Source organism: Chinchilla lanigera, unplaced genomic scaffold (genome assembly GCF_000276665.1).
Source record: "Chinchilla lanigera isolate Chin_1 unplaced genomic scaffold, ChiLan1.0 scaffold00042, whole genome shotgun sequence".
NCBI classification, from domain to species: Eukaryota; Metazoa; Chordata; class Mammalia; order Rodentia; family Chinchillidae; genus Chinchilla; species Chinchilla lanigera.
Window position 1 is genome coordinate 17,472,722 of NW_004955443.1, and position 26,771 is coordinate 17,499,492.

Below are 26,771 nucleotides of genomic sequence, written 5' to 3' on the forward strand. Positions count from 1 at the left end.
TATGTGTTTCTGTGGTGTTATGGCTTGTGTTTAGATGTCCTGTCGAGCCTCAAGTGGTCATAAAATGGTGTTTCACAGAGGTGGCTGGATTCAGGGTGTGAGACGCTGGGATTAAGTGTGTGATGCCAGGATTAAGGATATGTGATTAGTAAATTAGCCCACTGATTAGTCTGGCATAATTCTGGATATGAATACCGGGAAGGTCCACACTGGTGTGGGTGGCACCAGCTAAAAGGCAGGTAGCCTGAAAGGGAGAAAAGAGAGAAGAAGGCTACTGCTGCTGCTTGTTTTCTACTTTATTGCTTTACTACCTTCTTTATTGCTTTGCTGCCATGGACGTTTCTCTTCAGTGGTGCCTCTCTGCCATGCCACCCTGCCTTAGAGCCAGCCCACTATGAACTAAAATCTCTACAAGCTCTGAACTACAATAAATCTTCCCTCCTTTAACTTTGGGTGTCAGGTATTTTGATTCAGCAAGGAGAAAAGCAACTAAGACAAATAGTATCTGGCCCATATAAATGACTCAATAAATGTGTCTTTAAATAAATGAATAAAACCGAGGGTTTACACAATGTACTTGCTTAGAGGAAACCTCTTGATAATACAGGGAGCTCGGTATTACTTCTAGCAAATGGTGACATAAACCATTTTCTCTTAGACAAACAAAATAGATATCATCCGAGAAAACACACTCTGAAAATAGACACCTCAATATCAGACAAAAATTCATCTCTTCTTTACGTCCATGTAAACATTCCAATGTTTTCATTCATCTTTTACAAAACTGAAGCAAAGGAAAAGAAGAAAAATGTGCATTTTACAATCTACATTGCATTTAGCTTATTTATAAAATGTATTGACTGAGCACACATGCACACACAAGCACATGCATGCACACACAAACACATGCACAGATATATGTGGAGAGAGAAAGATATCACAGACGAGGAGATTGTCATTTCTAATTTCTTTTTTTACACTTTTACAATTTAGGGGCATTGTTAACATCATTCAGTAATAGTAAAGTTATTCAGTTAACTTTTCCAGAATTGCTAGTTACCGGAAACTAATTTAAGTAATGCATTTTGGATATGTTTTTAAAAGTATCTGTTCAATTTACTTCCCATGTAATATATTTAAAATATATCTTAGGGGCTGGGGATTTAGCTCAGCAGCAAAAGCGCCTGCCTGGCAAGCACAAGGTCGTGAGTTTGGTTCCCGGTACCAGAGAAAAACAAACAAACAAACAAACAAACAAACAAAATATATATATATATCTTTATCAAAGAAACTATTTGATCTCTTGATGTTTTTATCAAACACTTCCTGAACATTTAATGGCAATTTCTTCTATATGCTCAGCAGTAATTCCAAGAATAAAGCTCTCTACATTGAAAGTTAATCTTTAATTTTCAGTTTTCATTTTTAGGAAGAACATATACTTTTAATTAAAATGTGTGCAGTAGTTAGAAAAACTAATGATACTGACAAGATTGTATAGGAAAAATTTGTTCTTCTGCCAGTCATGTTTCACTAAAATCTAGTTGCAATGATTTTGTTTTTATAAGTGCAACTAACCAGCAAGTTTTACAATGACACTACTTGCGACACAAGTCAACATTACAGTAGACATTTACAGCATAAAGTACAGAGTATCTATTACCTCCAGGATACAGTGGAAAGTCTTCCAGGTGATTTTCATAATCTATTAATAGTGTTAGTAGAGGTAAGAGGCAGAAGGAAGATCCCTTAGGAAGACACTCCTTTTCTACACTGAATTGTGAACTTTGCATTTGCTTAGATGTAATAATAACATGATTTTAACCACTTATTAATATGTCTAAAAGTTCTCTGAAGTAACTATGTCCAAATATTCCTGTCATATATATAATTTCACATATTCAATTTCTATTTATTTGTTTTATTTAATAACTATGTCATGAGGTCTTGTTAGTTTCCAAGCACAGTGCAATGTTCTAGTAATTCAGAAATTAATATCAATATATTCTGTTTCAGAATGTCATAAGTTAACATATATATGTATATAATGATGTATATTATGAATATGACAAGTCCCATCCACCAATCCACCATCATAAAACTGGCAATGTCTGCATCACTAAGAAGAATGTCATTTCACTGAGTCAATCACAAGAAAAGTTTTTATTCTCAGGTTTAGAAACAATAGACAAGAAGAATTTTTTCACTTAATTATCTGCCTCTAAGCTAGTGAAAAATTGATTGAAATTAGTATTGGTGTATGTAAAGTACTTACTTCTTAGGCTTGGTATTTGATATTCTTTTCTTTTTCAAAGTTGCTATAGATATTTTATGCAATCTGCTTTCATCTGTATTAAGACATTTTGATCAGATAGTTGAAACATTATTTGACCTGTTAAACCATCCTAATTATTTCACTGGTTCCTAGTTCAAAGGAATAAATTATGACTGAAGTAATCTTGCAAAGTCAAGTAACAATAGCATCCTTCACCAAAATACTTTATAATTAATTCATTAATGAATTAGCAGATTTTTGGCTAACCTGAAGCACAGCTATATAGTGTACATGTTAGGGCATCAGAAATATAAAATATATTACTTTATCTGTCTTAGCTGCCACTGTTGTAAGAGCAATATATCATTCATTCATGAACCCATGCAAAATGAATGTTAGGTAATAAGAACGCAGTACAGCATAATGGTGAAAATACACTGCAACCACAGCAAAATCAGTAGAACATGAAAGATAGTTAGAAATATCTTTCACTTCTTATATCTACCAATAGCATCTAAATAAAATCTGTTTTTTAACTAGTATTCATTAGTAAATATCACTGGAGTCAGAATATTCAATTATGCTAGATCATATTTTATCAGACTATGTGATTGTGGGCAAATAGTGCACTTACTCTACACTTTCTTTTTCTGCATAAATAGGAATTAGAGGAATAATTTATTAAATTACATCAAGTCATTTTACTGTGCTACTTTATCGAACGTAACAGGCAATGGCAGAATGCCATGGCTTTCAGAAACAACCTGTGTATCAGTAAGAATAATAATATATATTCCAGATTTATTTGCCACTGACAAAATATGTTAAAATCAAGATTCATTTTCCAAAAACATTAAAGCAAATGAGGTAAAATACATTTTTTAAATTAGGAGATAAAGAAAAAATGAATTTTAAGAACTCAATAGAATTTCGCCAGCTCCTGAACTGAGATGTAGTACTTTTGTGGCCTTTTCTTGTCATTCAAATTCCTTCACATTTAGTTCTCAGAATTTTTTTCACTGCTAACTGGGAATAGCGATTTTTGCTATTTGCTGTTCAGCAAAGTGGACAGGATCAATGGGATGATGTTTATCATGTGTTTTGAGCTCCTTGAACTCTAGGACTACATAAATGTAATATACTCCACTCAAGTATACAGAAACGAATGCCTCAGATTCAAATTCAACAGCAAATTTTCCATGTAAGGGGATAGGTCCCAGAAAATGTGAGATTAATGAAAGGGGAATGCTATAGGAAAATTTGTAGATGGTCCTGCTGAGGTTCTAGATGAGACATTAAACATAGTTTCCATATCCTCACTTTTTAAAAAATAAGTACAAGTAAATGGAGGTGTCTTAAAACAAATAAGAGAATCAATATATCTATTTCTTAATAGTGCAAACAAAATTAAAATTTAGCATTTCATATGCAAGATGGAATTTATGACTAAAAAAGAATTCAAGTTGGTGTCTTCCTTTTAGACAAACAAAATTAATCAACCATTTCAAGTCTCACAAGACCCAAACAGTAGGAAAGGCATTATTTATTTATTTATTTATTTAAGCTAATTTTAATTTCACACAAGAACTTGCAATTTACTAGATTACACATCTGAACAAGAAGTAGATGACCACTGTTCACCATAAATTCTTAAACTACATTATTCATGTGGAGAACTAGGAAAGGGGAAGAGATGTTTATTGTTCCTCCCTTGTTCTCTGAGAAGCTGAAAGGATGTCTATGTGATATACCTGATTTTCCCAGGATCTCAGAAAGAAGAAACTAGGTTTTCTACCCTTGAAGTTTCAAGCAGCAACAACAAAAGGAATAAGAGACATAAAAGGATTTAAATTTTAATCAGAACAGATTTTGAAAGGATTAGGTCAAGCTTGCAAGAGTGTTTTGTTACAGCTAATACAGTAGTGCTTGCCTCAGATTTATCTGGAGCACCATTTGATTGTCTATGTTCCCAAATTTGCAGCTAATTAGCACAAGTAAGATTTTTGCATAAGATGCAAGTAACAATAGCAGAAATGTACTGTGTAATTTAAGTAGGGGAACACAATGACCTTCTTGTCTCTCTTAGATTACAGGATCTCAAGGTAGATCTTGTTTCCTAAATTAATGCAATTCTCTAGTCCATGCCTTTGCAAGTAGCTTTGTTTCTTAGAACACCAGAGGAAAAATGGATTATGGAACTGTGGAATGAAGACAACTTTCCTGTGAGCTAAAAAATGCCCTCAGAGGAATGATGCATGGAGCCCCTGAGGGAGAAAATAACTGAAGTTTTCTTCCTTTTTAAACAATGTTTAACTTTATAGGAAAGGAAAATATACTGGTTTCCTTGCTGGAAGAAAAGAAATTCTTTTCATCATAAATGTGGTGAGTTGCTTAAAATTCATTCATGAGATTACAAAATCACTTACTCATCAGATGTATACAGAGAATTTATAAGCAAGACATGAGTAAACTCGGGAAGTAAAAGTTGTTAAAACAACAAATAAGATTCATATTCACATGTGCCTTTTTCCTAATGGGTTAGGAAGACTTTAAACAAGAAAACAATTGAATAAGGGAATTTCAACTTCTAAACTCTATGAAAGGAATAAACCATAATAATTCAAAGAAGTGCAATATTTGGAGCTGTCTTGATTAATTGGCTCCCCTGAGAAAATGCATTAAATTATCAGAAGAAGCCAGCTAGGTGAATATCTGGGGAAAGAACTTTTTGCACAAAGAAACAGCGAGTGCAAAAGCCTCATGCAGGTGGCAACTGGTTTGATAGAAGTCCATTAGAAGCTAGCATGACCAGATCCCAGTAAGAAAACTAGAAAGCATCTGAAATGAAGACTGAGAGTTGGGCAGGATCAAGCTGTAGGATAATTTATCTGGAAAGGATTCACATATTTTTTTTTGTTTGATTAGTTTTTTGCCAGTTCTGTTTTGTCTTTGTGAGCCTATGACAGACAGAATGTCCAGGGCTTACTCCTCTGGACCTTTAAATGTGCTACTTTTTATGATCAAGGTAATTAAGGTTGCTAATCAGCTGATGGTAAAGAAGGGATGGGATCAACATCAACACAAAGGGCCTAAAAAGTGGAAACAGAGGCTAGAAGATGCAGCATGACTGTGATGTAACTTAAAAAAGAGTTGATCATTCTCTGCTTGCCTTGAGGATGAAAAGAAGCCTAGGCCAAGGAAGGCAAATGCCCTAGAAACTGAAAAAGACAAGAGTTCTTTCTCCCTAGAGCTGAAAGGGAGGAATGGTCAGCTGACCTCTAGAATTTAGCCCAGTGAGACTCATTGGGAATGCAGACCTCCAGAACTGTTAGATAATAAATTTGTGTAAGTTTAGGTCACTGCTATTGTGATACTTTCTTGTAATAGCAATAGGAGACTGAAATAAACTCATTAACTCATTAATGCCTTCATGGAGCAGTCACACTTTGATCAAGTCATAATTTGGGCCCAACAGTCCTACATCCAAGTAGTGCTGACATATAACTTTGGGGGGTTAGCTACAGCAAGCAACATTTTGGAGAATATATTCAAATCATGGCAGCCTGAGAACCACAGAGTCAATGTGGCTTAGTGCAAAGGCCATCTAGGCTATAGGGAGAAGTGACTGACTCTGAAGGCTAGAACAAGCTGATGTCCCCCTTCAGAGATAGCAGAGCTGGAGGAGACACTTACTGGAGAACCTTTCAATTCACTCTTATGTGAGTCACATTCACATTTATGAATGAAACTGTATTTATTCAGTCTACCAATTTGAAGGTAATCACATCCAAATACTCTATGTAAAAGCTCAGAGTTAAGTTTGAGCAAATGTATGAATGATTTAGTCCCATCAGATTAACACAAAATTCCCTGTCACTCTATCACACACTTTGATGGGAAAAACCAGCAGAAATGATATAAATTAATATTAAATGGGAAATAAAGTTCAAATAAATTCAGAATCAATGACACCCAATGCTCAGTATGTAGCTTACACTTCTTTGTAATTTAGAGTACAGAAGTAATACTTAAAAATTGTGGTGTCTGGGATTAAACATAATTGTCTAAATTAACTGTAATTTTAAGTGCTGCTCTATCTTACTATAGTATGAGATTGGATATTTATTAAAACTATGTGAACCATACTGTCCTCACGTGTGAAAATAGTGATGGAATAATACCTGCCACATGAGAGTGTTACAACAAATATGATAATCTATATAAAGCACTTAGTACAGGGGCTGGGGATTTAGCTCAGTGGCAAAGAGCCTGCCTGGCAAGCGCAAGGTTGTGAGTTCGGTTCCCGGTACCGGAGAAAAACCAAAAAAAAAAAAAAAAAGCACTTAGTACATAGATAAATAAATCTGAAAAACAAATTGCATTATTTTCCTGAGCAGTTTGTATCTCTCAGAAAAACCAAGGATGAAAGAGAAACTTTCATCAGCAAATAACTTCTCATCACTGGGCTTATTTCCTTTTTAAAGGATTTGCTCACTTATTTCTTTCCATTTTAGACATTGTACATTTTCTAGAAATCAATAATATACAACAAATAAATATCACCAAGCCAGTACAGCTCACATATTCCTGCAAAGCTGCACTGATCCTTCCAGTATTTATGTATCTGATTGTGTGGGGTAAGTAATTCCCTTTTACATTTAAAATTAAGGTAAACAGTTTGTCTGATAATGTCAATGAAGTTTTAAACACAGGAAAGGCATGAGATGCTCTTGATGAAGACAGATATCCTGGGATGGGAAAGAATTAAAAGTGATATTTCCCATGTCTTTTCTCATGGTCTAGTAGGTAGAGATTTTCTCACATCATAGAGTGTCCATTTCCCTTTATCGTAAGTGAGAAATTCAATAGAAACACAAAATGAAAGATTTTTAAAAATCAATTGCTTGTGACCAAAGTTATACAGTTTGATACTTGCTACATCCTTTCTGGAATGAGACAAAAACTAGGTGTGCTACAACACTGGTCCTCCTCCTTGTCACCCAGAGGGTCAGCGTGGGGATGAGGTGTCCAAAACATGAGTAGGTGTGGGGATCCTTATAATCCATTATTGAGTATTTTGCTTTGGCAGAACAATCATGATTTATCTAAGTGAGAGATGACAAAAATAAATACACCAGGGAGAGCAGCAGAGCATGGAGTTAGGAAACTGGGCCCAGAGCCATGGAGCTTAGGGTTCCAGTCATGGCAGTTCTATAGCAATTATCTTGTTAGTTGACTTCATGGCAGTAAATTTTTTCATATGTGTATTTAACCTATCTCACATGGTGTGAGATTATGCTATAGTAGATAAAGTACCTGATGATTTCTGACAGCAATCATTTATAATATTCTTCTACCTGCATTTCTGTCGGGAATCAAATTCACATCATAGGCTGTTGAGAAAATGGGCTTGTTCAGGGTGCAATAAGTCTTTTTACTTATGCTGGAAAACTACAGGCGGCATGGTCATATTTGGAGTGGAATAAACATGTGGACTCAGTAGTCACTTTTTTGAGGATTATGTTAAGTTTATCATGGTCTAGGAAATGAAGACAAGAAATATGTAGTATAGACAAACAGTATGATAATCACCTTTAGACAATGCCAAGCTGCACCCAAACCTTCCCCAGACTGGTCACACTAAACACATTTTCTTGGCCAAAGAATGGAAACCTGTATCTAGGGATAACTGCACTGCTGATGTCTGGTGGTTTGTTGAAGGAAACAGTTACTGCTTGATTTTTTTTTTTTTTATTTTGACCAGTTTTGCATGCTTGTATATGGAAATCTGAGCAACTGATGTGAAGAAAACAATATGCAATATGACAGCTGTTGGTGAATTCCTACCATACTGTCTAGTGAAACTCTGTATTGTCTCTAATGTTTTTTTAAAATTATTACTTTCTTATTCTCTTTAATGGTGTGATCGATCTTCCAGTCTTGCATCTGGTAATCCGAGCAACTTCATTGAAGATAACAATATGTAATATAACAACCACTGTTAATCCCTATCATTTGGTTTGAAACCCCATATCATTTTTAATGTCCTTGCTTTGTTTTGTTTGTATTTTGCTAATGTTCTTTTTTTACTTTAAAATAAAAAATAAATAAAATAAAATAAAATATAGTAAGTAAAATGAATGGAAACAGTCTATACAAGCTGTGATTTTTACAGACGGGATTAGGGAACAATGTTTACTTCAGCCCACAGCTTAGGACCCAGATAGAGGGGGAATACCAGGTAGGTCTGAGCTGTTTCTGAAGCACAGAAGGAGTAACTCAAATGATTACAATTTCAAAACATGTGAAATATTATGAAGAAAATAAAAAGAAAGATGTGAACACTTTAAAGTTTTAGAGTAAGGCAAAATTAGATACCTAAGTAATTGGAATGGATTAGGAAAGTAAAATGCAAATAGGTTTGGATAGGGAAGGTTTGAAACTGAAAGACAAAGAGTAATACTTTCCAGCCTTCAGTATTCATTGATGTAGACTGGTAATAAGCAAAGCAAAAGGTCTGGACAGGGACTGCTCCTGCTGCATGTGTGAGCTGCTTGGTTTTATATATTGAAGAATCACCCAATATCTACAAGTTCACTTTATTTGTGTTTTCTGGAAAGGAGAAACTATCAGGAGCTGCAACTCCATCCAGTGATACTCTTTGGATGTGTTTTCCACATACCTGACCCCCAGCTGATCTTGGATGAATCCTGGATTTTCACAGAATCTCAGAGATTCAAGCTTCCCCTATATTCTCATCCCAGTTTATTATACAGAAATGGTTTTGGCTCATTTATAGCAGGATGCTTCTTTTCCTCAAAGAGCCATCTGTCCCATCGAGAATTCCAGGGGGCTGGCTGTTTCCAGCCAAGGGGCTTACGAAGCACACACTGATACAGAGAGATTGACATGTTTCCATTGAACCTGAGTATAGTCACAGGATTCTAAGAAGAATGTGAACAAGTATAGCCTCTTCTCTCAGCCAGAATTTGATCATGGAACACAGTAATTGTCAGTGTCATAGAATGTAGAATTATTACAGGAAGTAGCAACATTTTATGAAGAGATGGTAAAGTGAAGTTCAACATTTGTGAGGAGGAAGAAGAGGAAGGAATAGAGCATGAGCTGGTTTGTCAGTTGGAGAAATCGAGCATTTCCAAAGCCAGGAGTAGGGCTGTGAAAGAAGATCATGTGCAGAGGTCAGTGGGAGCCAATATTATTACACCAACAAACTCTCTGTGCCCACGGTTAGCTTGCTGGGTAGGGTTGAAGATGCTGTTTGGCAACAGAGCTATCAATTAGGAAGAAAAACTTCCTACAGAGCAGAGGAGACAGAGGTCACTCAGAAACCCGGTGTCCGTCTCTGCACCTGTCTTTCCCATCTGGCTGGGAAAATAGCTTGAGAAAAAGTGGTTGTTGATTGACTTTGTCCAATCTTTGCCTTGGTTTCTTCTGTAGCCAAATCTAAGCTGGTACTTAAGAAAGAAGGGGTGTTGTTTCATGTCATTCTAAAGATAAGAAAGGTGACCCAGAGCAGTCCATATTTGCCTGAGAAGATTGACTACTAGAATGAAAGCATTCAGGATAGATGCCATCCATTTTTGAACTGAGGGACTGGTAGCTACAATTAGCCAGTGTGTCTTGAAGCAAGAAAATAGGTGGGGACAAATATCAAAGATCCTCAGGAAGAACCACCTAAACTGATTATTTAGAATCAGTTGCTCTTCAGTCTAACTGTAGTATTGCTAAGCAGGTGAAAGCAAGAACACTGTCAGCACACTCACAAACGTCCGTGCGTGCATGCACACATACACACAAATGCACACACACAACACTGTCCTGCTGCCTTGGTAGAAGCAGGGGATGCTTTTGTTGCTATAGAGTCATCCAAGAAGTAGTACAGTAGAAGAAACTTGTTCATAGAAATTTAATTTGAAGCAAAAATAAATACAAACCACAAAAAAATAAATAAAATAAATACAAACCACAGATTTAAGTGAAAAAATTGTTGGACTAAGCGAAACTACTCTGATTTGGCACAATACAGTTTTGTAACACTAAGCAGAAGCAGGACTTCTGAGATAGTAGCCATCCTCAATAAAGCAATATATTGGAACAAATAAGTCTATGCCTTTTACACTGGAGCAAACCAAGCTGACTTCTGTGAAGCTGTGTTGAAAGTGCTGAGAGGACATGGACTTTCCCTTGAGTATTCTCCAAGTGTGACCTTGCCAAGCTCCTGAGCTTCCTGATCTAAGTTTCTGTTCTATGAAACTAAGTCAGCCTCCCCAGCCCCATCCGGTGCACTCCTGACTTTGCTATGCCCAAGGGCTGATGCTGCTGGAGTTTCTGTATTCTTTGCCCCGGAGGCTGCTCCCAACACGACATTTATGGACGCCAACAGAACATTTTATTTTGAAGGTTTACATTTCAGTGAATGACACTAAGTCTCTTTAAATATCTGTTCCGTTTGGAACCATTCCATTGGCTTAAAAAGTCTCTTACATAAAATGAAAAATGATTTCATCTTAAATACGAATAAAATGCTGTGCTATGTTCCAAAAGATTAACAGAGGCTTAGGACAGCATTTTCTGTGAGAATTCTGCAAAGAAAATTATGAAAATGTGCAATTTTAATACCTTGCAGAGAGATCCTTAAATTTTTTTTGTACGTGTTTTAGGGAATGCTGTGCTAGAAAGTGTATTTTGAGTCTAGGTAAGAAATTGATGCTTAATGTTCAAGTTTAAAAATACTGCAGTCATTTGATTCTTTTGATTATTTCTGTGCATCTTGTGTAAAATAATTCTACATGCTTTCCATAGCTTATTAAAAAGACCAAAATAAAATCATTCATTTATTGTTTTTAACTTGCTATGTCATAGTTCTAAATATTAAACTAATTTAAATTCTAGAAGTATACCATATATCCCATCATGAGAAAGGGTGAGAACACACACACAAAATCAAATTATGCCATATATTATTACTTTTCCTCTTGATATACTTGTAGATCAATGAACGTTGCAATGTTATTTTTTTAACAATCAATTCTACATGACATTGCTCAGTTTTTCCTCTCAAAAATATCCAAACAAAATGAAAAGAAACGTAAGTTATAGAAGCAGCTAGGAAAAATATATTGGTCTATTTCCCTCAAGAAATGCTACCCAAGTTGCTAGACAAGATATATCTCTGAGAAACATATATATTAAATTGTAAGTAGATGGACTATTGATTTTTAGGAAAAAATGAGAAAATAATTTGTATGAACATAAATTCAGGTGATCCTGTTTCAACCCCAACAAGATCCAATAGTGAATTATTTATTATTAGTTTGAGTCATTAATATTGACAATAAGAAGAAAATTTGTTGTCCATATTCTTTGATTTGCAAGACGAATAAAAGTTTCATTTACTCCAAAACATCTCTTACCATGAGCAACATCATACTTGAAATAGTGTTAAATATTTACTGTTTGGGCTAAAACATTACCTCCTCTGGATAATTCATAATATAAACATCAACATTTTACTGACCACTTATTATGCCAAGAATTCTGTTAAATCTGTAAAGTGCACTATAAAACTTTGAAACTGTGAGGAAATTATTGAAATCATTAAGCTTTATCTTATACATGAAGTAAGAAAAGGTTTAACCAGGCTAAATAACTTGTCAGCAGTTTCACAGATGGATAGTAATGGAAATTTATGTTCTAGTACTTTGCAGCTTACCTGATTTTGTGTAGTTTTACCTTTCTATTTATCACATAGAATTAGGTTATATATTAGTCTCTTAGCATCCATATTTGCTGGAGTATGAACATTCTATTCATTCTTTAATGTGAAGCTTTTAATGATTATCATCAGCAAATTCCCTCCACAGGCAAATTTCCTCCATATGTTGAACTTATCTTTAAATAACACATGTTATATTGATATGAACTTTTAAAATTTCCATATTCTTTACTACATTACATTTTAGGGAAGTGTATATGTCTTTTACAAATAGTTGTCATTATTATCATTGCTTTTCTTAGGGGTGAAAGCATTCAACATGATGACATCTGCACAACTGGAGCTCCATAAACACTTAGGAGAAGAAAGTGTATCAAAGTAAGTTACAATCAACATTTTGTAATAAAGTTTCATGTTGCTTTATTAGATAAATCATAAAAGATAGAGAAGAATGCAGAAAGGAGAATGCCTAGGAGACTGATAGATAAATAATATTAAGGGATGGAAGCAAAAATGATAGATTATTGGACATCGTATGTGAAACATATGCTACTCAGCCAATAAAACAAAACTTCCTAATAACAAAGTAATGAAAAAGAGTAAGTGGAAATTTCAGGAGCCTTTGGTTACTCTTGGTGGAAGGAATCCTCGTGCTAAACTTTGTTCCAATCTGATGCCTGATCAAATGAAAAGAATAGTTAGTAAGAATAAATCCATCAACACCAAAACATCAGCAAAGAGGAACCCCCGAAAATTATGGAGTTTGAAAAATAGATACATAGTGGTACTCTAGATCGGAGTTTGATTAATGCACTCTGTAAAGACTTATGACGAATATATTTTGTTTGTGGTCCATATAATCTTTTAATAACCACTCAACTCTATCACTGTAGTGTGAACAGAGCCATAGAGAACAGAACAATGAAGGAGCACATCTGTACTCTAGTAACTTTATTTAACTAATAGGTGGTAGCAGGTAAGCTGTAATTTGCCATCTTCCAATAGAATTCCCACAGGCCTATGCAACTTAACCTCAGATTACAGTGGAAGAAGCTCACAAAGAGATTAGACTTGAGAATTCCAAGTTCAGGAATATGCAATGAGAAAGAACTCTAAAATTCTGTGTGTAATTGAGGCATTTAAGAGGACTGCTGGACAATTTATTCAAAAAAGGATTTAGATTTCAATTTGCAGTATGCCATCTATTATGGGCTGAAAGTTTTTCTTTCTAAAATTCATATGTTGAAATTCTACCCTCCATTTTGATGGTATTTGTACCTTCAATCACCGTTAGAAGGTGATCAAACAGTGAGAATGGAGCCACACAGATGGGATTAGTGCCCTTATACAGAGATTTTAGAGACCTCTTTGTCCTTTTTCCCATGTGAAGGTATAAAAGAAAAGCCCACAAATCATAAGTGAGGCCAACTTATTCTCAGAATTTCAGGTCCTATACCTATAAAAATTATTTCTATTGTTTATAACCCAATTACTCCATGAAATTTTAGTGCAGTAGCTCAACTGACTAAGATACTATCCAATAAAACAAAGCAATAGCTTTCTCCCTACCATGGCTAAAAATTATGAATTAGAATCTTGGAATGGCATACCATTAGGAATATGGATTAGAGAACACTGGAAATACTTGAAAGTAACCATTTTCTGAAAGTATTGAATGGTAAAAACCTATAGTCCTCCATTTCTGCTATTTGTTTCATCAGGTTATGATCCAACTTTACTATACAGGGATGATACTAAATGAATTTTATTTAACCAGATAATAAATCTCAAAGAAAATTTTGAAGATAATTGATGATCTGTAAAAATGGAAAGTTTAAACCCAGAGTTAATTTCATTTATATCCATAAATCAAGAAGGCTTATCTCTAAAAAGAAACATTCAGAGAAGGAAAAAGGTACATTGCAATTAGACATGTTCATATGTTTTAAAATAGAATATTGGTAAGTGAAATTGAGGATTTCTCTCAGGTAGGAAAATAAAAGCACCAAAATATTTAATGACAGAAAAATACTTAAAATTATAAAATCAGCCAAGATGTTAAAGAATCTGAATAACAACAATTAGGGAGTAAAGACAGGGATACAAATCACTGTGAAATTGTTGAATAGCTAAGTGAAGGAAGAAAAAAGCAAGTAGACCAAGATTACACTTTACATGCAATCCATGTTATGCTAAAGTGCTGAAAATTAATTCCCCCTTTTCCATCAAAAGAAAGAATTTACTTGAAATTGTCTATTCACCCCTTTCCTATTTACCTTTCTTCATGTCCTTGATCATATTCATATCTGCTTTAAAATCATTTACTATTAATCATAAAAGATCATAATATCAGTTTTTCTTCAATCTCTTTCCTATTAATTATAGGTGAAACTACAAGCATATTTAGTAATTTCCCACTCCATCTGTATATTGTGTGAACATACTCTTCTTGTAAAAGGTATTGAACTCTCCTCTGGAAGGCAGTTAATTAAAAAGTGATCCCTTCTAGTGTGGCTAGGCTGTTAGATTTTCAGTTACTATTTTTTGAAGTTAGTACAAGAGTGTACCCTGAGTCTAGGTTCTATTCCTTTTCTCCTTGTCTTGTTCTGTTAAGGTCTCAGCTGAATGTCTGAGGTTGCCAACCAGATTTCTCCACCATGGCTATATGATAAGGAGCTCATTGCCTCATGCTGTTACACACTTTCTTCAACAGGTTGATCTTTGCCAGCCCCATGACATCTCCTGAGCATGGGGCTTTTGTCTGTTAGCAAATAACCCAGGCAGAAGGCCAACACAGGATACTGTATCTGCCAGCTTTTCATTTAGTTTTGTCTAAGGGGGAAAATAGACAGATTCTGGCTATGTTAGTAGATCAGAATTCTGATCTCTGTTCTCTCGGCTCCTCGGGGCCTGTGCTGGTACTTGTTAGAAAAATCCTCCACTGTAGAAATTTTAGGCTATGGTGCAGTTGATTTCAGGACTCACGTTCTGTGTTTGCCTCCTCCCAACGACCCCAATACTGCATTGCCTGTTTCCACTACCTCTCCTTCTTTCCTCACACTTCCAATGTTAAAGAATTTGCATTTGAGAGAATGAATTTGTTACCAGTGACACTTTCATGATGAAGAGACTCAAACTTGAAAGATAAACTCTTTCTTTCCGTGAAAGCTTATACTTTAGAATAATATTGGAGGATGAGGTCTGAATAACCAATGAAATTTGTTTTGGTTTTTGTTTGCCCAGACCCCATCATTTTCCTCCACTTAATATACACGAACTTACATTCATGTCAGCATCAGAAATATAAACTTGCACAACTGACATCTGACATGCTATGAAAATAAGGTATGAGACGATATGCTCATATTTTAGCAGTTCCCTGGTGAGATTTAAACTCTTTGCTATTCTGATGCAAATCTAATAGCAATGTCTTGACAGTAGATTGTTCAACGGAGTTCAATTGTTTCTGGCCTATATAGTCATGCTTCATTTTCTGTAAGTGAACATCTGTGCCATAGACTCTAACGCTCATGTCCTCATTCGAACTCCTGACATCAGCCTTCTAATAACTGCAGTTGCTACAAGCTGTTATCTCAAGCCATATTCGTCTTCTTCGAATTCACATGTCTTATTGTTATCTTCTTATTCCCACCAGCAAGCATCTTTTCTCTCTCCTAATTGTTTGCTCTGTACTGACAGGATGGATGAGCTGCTATTTGTTAGATTTGCTCAGTATGCTGTATAGTTGCTAGGCGATCCCAGTTAGCACCAACCCAAAATACTTAATAATAATCTTCAGATTAAATTTTCTCGTTACTTTTCCTCTAAGCAGCACAAGGCACCTGGGCCAGAGTGATTTAGACTGCATTATAAAACTGCTTGGATTAAGGGAACATTTTGATTGGCCCACAGATTAATGTAAAAGGTAGATTAACTTTGGGGAACCACTAGTTCAGCTGAAGCAGCTGCTCATATTTTAAACCGCTAGCATCATCATATTCTAGCACACAGAAGTGTGGTTTCCCTGAGGATGAAGATATCCAAAAGAGAAACTAATAAGGCATATCTAAGCAGGGTGTTTGGTAATCATGAGATAAAACTCTGGAGGGACTAGAAGCATGAGGCTGCATTTCTGTCAAATTATTAGCTCATGATAACCCTTCCTCTTTGTCACACCTGCTTGCATAATTCCTGTCCAATTAAAAGTGACATTTTCTGGTGATATTAATAATTTAGGTGCATACTTTCTTTTGTACTTCAGAAGCTCCTTGGAAGACCAATCACTGAAAACACAAGATGTCTTTGTTCCTCAGATGTGCTCATAGCTTGTGAGGAAAATTGTTTACATTTCATACGGAGCCTGGTGAAAGAGGAGGATCTCTTTTCCCTAGTCAGGCAGGCCAACTTGCGTTGTCTTATCCAAAAGCCTTAAAACAGCCTGCTGAGAACCAGCCATACAGTTCTAGATAATCCCTTTTATGTGCAAGGAATGAAATAGTTATATTCTTTAGTTAAGAAAATTTTAGGAGCAAAGAATTTTAATTCTAAATCAGGAAAAATAATATTCCTTATATTTTTGAATGTGAAATTTACCCAATAGCATATAATTTACAATGTTAAAAGTATGTTACGCGTTATCCCCTATGCTGAACTATCTATATCTATGCACATACATACAAATATTCACATGGTGAAATGAAAGACACTTTTAAAGTTATCATGTACTGTGCAGCTGCTGTAGGGAACAGTTTGGCTATTCCTTAGAAAACTAGAGAATTAATGCATTATTCAGCAATATATTGTATGAAAGATATTAAAACAAAACTTTTTAATTTTTAGTTTCATGTGACATGCAGTTCTCAGCTACATACCAGCACGGGTGAAGTGGCAAAAACAGTTCAACAATCACTTAGTACACTATTTCCTTCAGAGCATGTCAAACATTTCTGTTACTGTCATTTCCAAATAATATGCTGTTATTACTGAGGTTGCAAAAGTCAATAACATGTTTTCCTGTTTATACCTCATTTCTCATATTCTTAATTTTTCATATTTGTGATGCTCACGTAAACATAATTCTAACAAAAGTTTGGTTTCCTTGCCTCAAAATATTTCCTGGGAATAAATTCCGTAGGACAGTATTCCTAGAGCTAACTCTAGACTTTTATAATGTATAACCAAGTCACTTTCCTTGGTCATAGATCGGGCTCTACCACCAGCAGTAGACTGAATGGGTCACACGAAGGTTGGTCACTTCCCCAGTCATGAGGAAGGAGTTCGCCAACCATTGGATGCGGTGTCACATTTCAATCACTGAATCAGCATGACAGATCTTCCAACATTTCTTGGCCAATAGATTTTACTCTTCTTGTTTCATGCATCATGTACGACTGTAGAAAACTAGCAGAGTACCCAACAGAGGACTCAGTGCCTCTTTGGAGAAGCTTTCTAGTTAAAGTTCCTTATCATGTGATTGTCTCCTCTATGGTCATAACTTTCATGATGACCACAGACAATAGTCCATCTGGGACCGTAATCACTAGAACTATCCAGACAAGAGAACCATGTTGATGAGAGCTGCTCCTGGACTGGTGATGATCAGTTGGCAACATGAACTAGGATGGAAAGATTGGTCATAATCTAAGATGAGCAGAGCACATCAGAAGTACTTGACAGGAAGTTAGTGAATGCTGTTAAGAAGCACCAGTATTTCTCTCAGGTAATACTGAGAAGGAAAGACTACAACCTGACAGAGATATACAAATGCTTCAAATATCTGGAAAGCATTTTTACCTCATCAAATAAATAAAAGCTTCCTGAAAATGCCATAAGTAATTTTTATAATTTATTTCTGGACCATTCTGAGGAAAAATGGATGCAATTAAATCCTAACTTTGACTGCAAAGTTGAATCAATAAAATATCTACAATGTGTTTTTATTATTAATGGAAATTAATGTAAAATTACATAGCAGATACTACATTAATTTGTAACATGCATAATGATGAGAGATAATTACCACACTCTTCATTTTATTCCCATCATATTAAGTATCCTTTTAAAAATGATTGCATTAGTCATAATGTGTCAATTTGACTGGATTATGAAATGATTTAGAGATTACAGCACCCTTCTACGTGTGTCTGCGGGTATTTCCGAAGTTGATTGGTCTGTGGGCTAGCAAAGTGAGGGAGGAAGTCCTTCCAAATAGTGGGTGGCACCAAATGAGTATGAGGTCCACGTGAAATGAACGCAAGAAACATAAGAATGAACGTAATGAACATAAGAAAGAGGAACTCTGCCATATTTTTGGAAGCTCAGTTCTGTTGAGTATCTACTGGTGCCATCATCTGTGCATATCAGGTACTACTTGTTTATCCTTCTGAAGGAGACTCATACACAACTCTCCAGGAGCTTCCAGGGCTTTGTCCTCAGGTTGGCACTGCTTCTAGGATCCTGCTCGTACTGTGGGTTCCAGCTTCATGGCATGAGCAGCTATAGAGCCTCTTGCTCTCCAATGCAGAGAGAGGTGCTCTGGGTTTTCTTACCTCTGATCCTGTAAGCCTACCTAATAAATGCCTAGGATGAGCAGAGTGTATGGAAAGTAGTTGACAGGCATTAATTAATGCTGCTAAGAGTCACCAATATTTCTCTATGCTTATACTGAGAAGGAAAGACTACAACTTGAGAGAGATATACAAATGCTTAAAATTTCTAGAAAGTAATTATATATATATATTTAAGTTATAAAGATATGTAATACAACAAGCATTGTTAATTTCCTACCACTTTGTTTGCAACTCTGTATTGCCTGTACTTCTCTTCTGCTATTTTGTAAAAGGTTGTCTGTCTGTTGTTTTCCTCCTTTTATTTTTAAAATAAAAAAAGATACAGAATTTCAAAACAAGATGTTAAGAAATTAACAATGGTTATTATACTGCATATTGTTATCTTCAGAGTAGTTGCTCAGATTACCGGGTACAAGCATGCAAAATTGATCAAATAATATAAGCACTAATGTTCCTTTCAATGAAATAATAGGAATTAGTAGAACAGTTATCTTAGCTATCTTGCATATATGCATATCTTTTTCCCCCTTCCTTCTTTTCTCTTTCCCCCAAACCAAATGTTCTTTTGAGCACCTTCTTTCCCTTTCACTATATCTATTGTATCTATCTTTTGGATCTTATTTATTCTTTGTTTTTTTCTTTGTTTTTTTTTTTTTTTTTTTTCCAGTACCAGGAATTGAACTCATGACCTTGCGCTTGCCAGGCAGGCTCTGTGCCACTGAGCTAAATCCCCAGCCCTTCTTATTTATTCTTTAAGTTTCTTACACCCTTCTAGAAAATACAATACACAATACAAGACACACACTTTTAAAGTTTTTATTGTGGTAAAACACACATAAACTTTAGTATTTTTAGCACTTTTCAGTATATAATCAATCACCATTACGTACATTCTTGATGTTGTTAGCCCATGCAGTAGCATGTCACAGAATGTCATTCTTTTTCAAGACTGAAAACTGCAAGCACTGTACGTATATACTACAAAATTTAATTTTTATTTACCTATCTATTGATGTATCATTGGTTGTTTCTATCTTTTTACCCATGTGAATAATGTGTCGATATCTATTTGAGTCCCTGCTGTAAACTACTTTCTATAATTTCTAGGTAATGTGGTAATTAATTGTCCAACTTTCTGATGTATAGCTGAGCTGTCTCCCATAGCAGCTGCACCATTTTAAATTCTCAAAAGAGAAGAACAAGAGTTTTAGTTTTTCTACATCCTCATGAACAGTTGTTCTTTTTACTATAGTCACACCAAAAGTGAGAAGTATAAGAATGCACTTTTAAATCTTTAATTGCTTGCCATTTCCTTACATTACCTATGATCCTTTCATATCAATACAATTTAACTACTGTCTTTTATTGTCCCAGGAATCAAACTCAGGACCTCTGCCTACCAGGTCGGCGCTGTGCCACTGAGTTAGATCGTTGGCTCTACTGTCTTTTTAAAAAAATAGCTACAGTGTTTATCCCAGGGAGATTGCGAATGAGAAAGAGGTTATGTTATTCAAATGATTCTAGCAGGAGAATAAGCAATATTTATGGTACCTAAATTCATAAGGTAGTCACTGGAGTACTGATTTTATCAAATTGTCTGCCTTATGATTAAAAGAATCTCTGTTTGTGTACAATTATTCAAATTTTTGTTGACTGAGTGGAAAATGCATTATTATTTATAAGATGGTATCCATAGTGCATTACACTTCCAAACTTGTTTTGTCTTTATCAGCACAGAAATGTTGACAGTAAACTTTTATTTTTGTGTGTCATATATATCTATATGTCATCAGTATTTCCGTAATACAGACTTTCTAGACTATTTTTGTTCATTTTTTCTTCTGTAAACATTCAAATGTATCCTACAAATCTCTTATTAATTCAGTAATCCAAAGAAGACTCTTTCCAAAGCTCTGCTCAGAAAAGAAAACAAAGATCATTTAAGTAGAAATTCAAAGAAGCTTAAAAAGCATAAGTGGTAATTGAAAATTGTTTTTTATTTCAAGATCGTGTGCATGCTTGGGAATTAAGAATTACCTTTCTACAAGTTGGCTTAGTACTCTGACATTGAAGAGGGAATGGAATTCTTTGGAGTATGTGTACACTTACAAGGCAAACATCATCTCATCCACTATAAAATTTGAAAAGACACCAAATACAGTGTCCACATCAAATTAAATATTAACAAAACCATACCAAAACATATGCTAATGCATTCATTGTTTAACACAAATCAAAAATTGGTAACCAAAGTGTTCATGGGAATGAAAAGCAGATAGAGCTTTGGGTTCATACAGTAAAACAGGGAAATTAGTTCAGTTGAAATCCAGTCTTAATTAGTTCAAACTGTTTTAACAAAAGACTTTAGATTGGGTAAAATAAAAACAATAAAAAATTATTGCTTACAATTATGGATGTGGGGAAGTACAAGCTCAACCATCGAGAATGTGTTGCTTATTTAAGTCTTGTTCTTTTAGATGAGCCCTTCTGTGTGTTAATACATGACATAAAAACAAGAGGATTCTTTTGATCTTCTTTTTTTTTTTTTTGGTTTTTCTCCGGTACCAGGAACTGAACTCACGACCTTGCGCTTGCCAGGCAGGCGCTTTGCCACTGAGCTAAATCCCCAGCCCCTTTTTATTTTATTCATTTATTTAATTATTTTGGTTTTTTTCTCTGGTACCAGAAACCGAACTCACAACCTTGCGCTTGCCAGGCAGGCGCTTTGCCCCTGAGCTAAACCCCCAGCCCCTTGATCCTCTTTTATGCTTAATACTAAGTACCTTCCAAAAGACCCACCTTGTATTCCTATTACTGAGGAAGTTAAGCACAGCACAAGCCAGGAGAGTGTTGCATAGAAACTTACTTACCAGTAAAATTTTCATGCAGATCAGAAATGTCAAAGGTAATATCCCACCAATTCCAATCAAGTGTTCCATGGGATCAGTACTAGCACACATTTTTAGTCCATACTTATAACAATGAAAAAGTAAGCCAGACACTGATAAATTTCCTGATTATGTAAACTGTCACGTAAGAAGGACAAGAATATTGTTCAGATACTTGTGATATTTTTATTATAAAGATAAAAATACGAAAGTGTATTAACAAACGCACAGACATAAAACAACACCAAAACAATACAAGCAATACAGAATTTCAGACAAGGTGATAGGAAATTAACAATGGTTGTATTACATATTGTTTTCTTCACATTGCTTACTCAAACAAATATATTAATAAATATATTAAACAAACATATTAACTTCTCTTCTAGAGTAAATTATTATCACAATATCCGTGACACGGGAACAGAGAGCAAAGGAGATGACCATATATTATAGTCAAATTGCTCTGCTTACAACAAAATTTCTTAATTCTGTTGCTCTCCAAAGAGATATTGAAGCCTGTAAATTTACACAAATGAATTTATCAGATGAGTTACACCCACCAAAAAGATAAATATAGCCTTGGTAAAAGAGTAAAATGTGATCAAGAGGAATTTCTAATTTTAGGTTTAAGTCAGGAAGAAAATAATGGTAATCATGAGTGTTGGGGTCAGTGGAAAGAGATTAAATATGTCCCAAATGTTGAAAGTGAGAGATATCAAAGATGACATCTTAGGCAGGAAGGTTATCTTCATTGAAGTGATAACTACCTTTATTACAATTTAAGGATTTTCTGGACATTCCTCAGAGGTAGGGTTGATATTTATTATAAACATTCAGGGAAAGATGAATGTCTGTATTTAAGAGTAACTCTATTTAATCTATCATATTATTTTACTTTTTAAAAAAGTTTATGTGGAGTTATTGGTCACTGTGTATATTTAATGTGAGTTTTAGTAGGATAGCAAAACATTCATTTAAAATATCTAAAACATAATCAGTTTGCTCCTTTCTGACTATTTTCCTTATCACAGTAGCCTCTCCCTGCTCACACTATCCACTGTGCGGCAGTGAACAGTGTCCTCTCATGGCTTTTGGTTCCTAGCTACACAAATCATGCAAATATGAATTATATGTCAGCAGCTATCATGACTGGAAAATGAACAAACTAACTTTATTAATAAATCTTGTTTATTATAGCAATTGGTTTACAATAGACCTTTTGAAAACAATTCACTAGCATTTCTAATTCTGAGTTTCTTTCTTTTGTTGGAGAGCAGGTTTTACTACGTAGCCCAGGCTGGCCACAAACCCACAGTGATCCAACTGCCTCAGCTTCCTGAGTTCTGGGATTACAGAGTGTGCCACCACACCCAGCTAGTTCTCACTTTCATTATTACTTGCAAAGTCTAATCACAATTTTGCCGCAATTATTTCCTGCCTGGAATATGTCTATCAAATATATTTTAATAATTTTCCTAGGATGTTTTCCCACAATACTAACAAAATCATTACTACTATGCTCTCTTCAACTCTCAGAGAGTATTTTCTCATATGCTCTCCATTATATTCAAAGTAAAGAGCAAATTCCTTTTGAAGGTCATACCAGTTCTTTCTATTGTGTCCTGAATTTATCGCTCCAAAGAGCCTGATTCTATACACTATAGTGTTTTCTCAAGTACCCTACACACTATTGTAATAAAATAATGAATTTTTCAAAATGCTCTGTCTTGTCACTTACAAATGCATGTACATATACTATTTCTCAAGCTTTAACCATTTGGAGCCCTGATTCATGTTTTAAGAATCAACTCAAACTATGGGGTTGGTAGAACACATCTGTAATCACAGTACTGAGTGAGGTTGAGGCAGGTGAATTCCAAGTTTGAGTCCGACTGGGGAAAGCTAGGTGGGCAATGAGCTAGGGATGTGGAATGTGGCTGAGTGCTAGATCCAACTGTCTGACACTATTATAAAAAAAAATAAAGGTTACATTGTATAGATTTTAACCTTCCAACTGCTTAAAAAGTATTTTTTCTTATATAATTTACCCATTTAATTTATTATATTTTATGTCATTATATTTTGAGTTTTTTATCATCTTTATTGCCTATATCCAAAATTGGAAATTATTTGAGCAGAGGAATTGTGTCTTCTATATCTTGCAGGCCAAGTATTTGAAATGAAACCTGGCTCTTTGAAAATGATTTTATTGCTTGAATTTATACGTAAACCTTCAGACGTCAGAACACTTATCCAGACTGCTGTGGTTTTGAATGCATCCTATGAAATTCATATGTTGGAATATTGATCACCAATGTGGAAATGTTGAACGTAGAATACTTAAGAGGTGATTAGGTTATATGAACTTGGGTTTTATGAATTTATTAATGGCAATGTTCTAAAGGATGTTTCATTTCCACTTCTCTGTCTGTCTGTCTCTGTCTCTGTCTGTCTCTCTCCTGTTTGATGCCATCTATGATATTGTAATATAGCAAAACAACCTTCACCAGATAAAGCTCCTCAGTATGATACTTCTTGAGCCTCCAAAATAAGCAAAACAAATTTCTTTACATTATAAATTACCCACTCTCAAGCATCCTTTTATTGCAGCAAAAATAGACTAAGATATTGAACCACTCATAAAATTAATATGAGGCTTGTAATAAAACCCAGGTGTCTGTCAGGTTAATAGGTTCCCAACCACACCAATTAAAAGAGGTGGAATATTGAAACATATTTAGAATGAGACTAACTGGAACTTAGACCCATAGGAAAAACTTTGCAATGTGTCATTATAAGTGAAGATAATTAGTAATAAAAATTGTGAAGCAAACTCTGTGTGCTTCATCCCCAGAAAACAAGAAACAGTGCCATCTAATACAGTAAAAAAAAAAAAAAAAAAAAAAAAAACTGAATAGTTTTTCCTGCACTCTTCAGGGAGCTGTAGAATCAAAATCAAACTCAGAGCTTAAGTTTGTACTTTATGTACCTAAGGCCTGTTAGCAAAAATTAAACTTCAAGTTAATAACTATAACATGAAATGTGATTTTCATAGAAATTAGTAAAAGGGTTATTTAAAAAGGAAATGGCACAGGGACATTTTAAATTCATAACATAACTTCTTAAAATGTATTTCATTAGAGACAAATAAAAATTATACTTTGTATTATACTTTATATTTTAGGATTATTCTTACAAAATTAAGTTCAAGAGGAAATGTACAATAGATGGAAACAATGTGAAAATTCAGAAAGATGTGAAGACTCCTTCAGAACTTTTGGAATGAAATAATCAAATAATAAATTAACTATGAGTATAATAGACTAAAGGTAAACTAATAAAAAACTAAAGATGGCTTTTATCACAGCAGAATAATCCTGGACAGGAATACCTGGTTTGGTACAGGACAATGTTTATGTCAACTACCAAGCTTTTTCTATCTTGTCATTCAATTCCTGTCAGTATTTTCCTTGGTTTTAAATTATTTCCTTAGAATTTACAACTACTGTCTTAGATTTGGGGGTGTAATATATATATACAGAGTCCGTCCAAAAATGTATACACCAGGAAAGGAAAAAATGGACAAATATTTTAATACTACATTTATTGAGGCATCATGAGATTAGTAAAAGTTATCTTTGGCCCCAACAATTACAAGAAGTGCTCAAAGTGGTGGCCATCAAATTCCATGCATTTATTAATATGGCAAACTGCAAAAGTGTGTATACATTTCTTGGTGAGGTATATACTCTTTATTTGATACAAATAAGAGGAACATTTATTATTTTATTATTGTTATTCTTATTAAAGAGACAAATATCTGTACAATAAAACCACAGATATCTGGGAAATGGAGTGTTTGACATTTTTAGCCGCTGTGTTGGACAGCAAGTTTCATCACGTCCTGTACATACTTTTGTAGTTACAATATTTCCATTATTTTCTTCCTCTTTTCCAAAGTGTAGATTTGCTAAGGACAATTTATTGTGTCTGAATTCATATTTTTAGTAGCTCAATAAATGTTCTTGAATAACAGAAGAAAAGGAAAGAAAGAGAGAGAGGGAGGAAAGGAGGAAGAAAAGAGGAAGGAAAGCAAGAAAGCGAGCAAGCAAACTACAATGAAAGAAAAGAATGTAAATGAAAATTAAAGGTACAGGATTTTCCCTTTTGTCTGGGCCATAGCAGTCCAGTGAAAACATTACAGAATTTTGTGACACCAACCCAACAGCAGTAGAAATACGTAAGTTTACATTACTTATTGAAACTCCTTTTGGAATATTATTATGTGTTTACTCTTGAACATTTCTCTGCAAATCAAGCTAGAATTTCTTTTCCTGTCGCTCAATATACTTTCCACATGTTCCGTAGCTTTCTAGAAGTTGTACTCAGAGTTTCAGTTTTCAGGACATTTAGTCATAGCTTCTCCTGAGAAAAAGAGATGCTTTCTTTCCTATTACACAATCATTTTGAAAGGGATTAATTTTTAATTATAATAAAATTCAAAATATCACTTGACACTGAAATGCTGAAGTAAATGAAAATGGTAGAAACGTGACTTAGATTTAGTTCCATTCATTTAATATATAACAGTGGAGTCCGAAGGTACCATGCAGAACACAAAGTTTAAGATCTTGGTGAGTGGCTCATTGTCACATGCTAGCCTGTGATGTATGCTAAAGAAGGGCAAGACTTAACTACAGTATAATTCCCCTCAAGTGCCAATTATAACATAATGAGCCCAATCTCACTAAAATTGAAGTTAGAGTGCTTTACAGAGCTTCACCAGAAACAGTAATAAAGCATAAAACCTCCCCTGGAACAGCTTAGTGCTTTCAAAATGACCAGCATTATGAAATCTGTCTCTTAATACATGAGCAACTATTACTAACAAAATTCATAGCATAATGACAGCCATAGCATAAACACTGAAGAGGAGAAATTTTTGGTAAGAGAAAATGTTCTGAAGAAAAGGAAAACAATTATCCTTTGTTGTTGATAAACATGATTTATATTTAGGCATACCAACTTGATCAGTAAACATCATCAAGAATAACAGTTATTTAAGGGCTGGATTTTTCTATCCTTATCATCCTTGAGATAATTAATGTATATAGACCAAAGGTCTATTTTGGGAGTTTCAGTTCATGGTCCTGTTGCTTTTGAGTCTGTGGGAAGGAAGCACATTGGAGCGTGTGCATAAGACCAAAGCCTCCCACATCATAGACATAGGGAAAAGGTGAAGATGAAATCCTAGGGTTACAATATCATCTTTTAAGGCACGATCTGAATGAACCAAAGAT

General features: G+C 34.8%; 1 long non-coding RNA gene across 1 annotated transcript; it reads left to right on the plus strand.

Moving 5' to 3' along the window:
• The first annotated feature begins 9,329 nt into the window (after positions 1-9,329).
• LOC102016526 lies at positions 9,330-24,787 on the plus strand. The gene is made up of 4 exons (XR_262212.1): positions 9,330-9,474; positions 12,314-12,389; positions 23,637-23,818; positions 24,656-24,787. It is a non-coding gene; the product is annotated as an uncharacterized LOC102016526 (long non-coding RNA).
• The last annotated feature ends 1,984 nt before the right edge of the window (positions 24,788-26,771 follow it).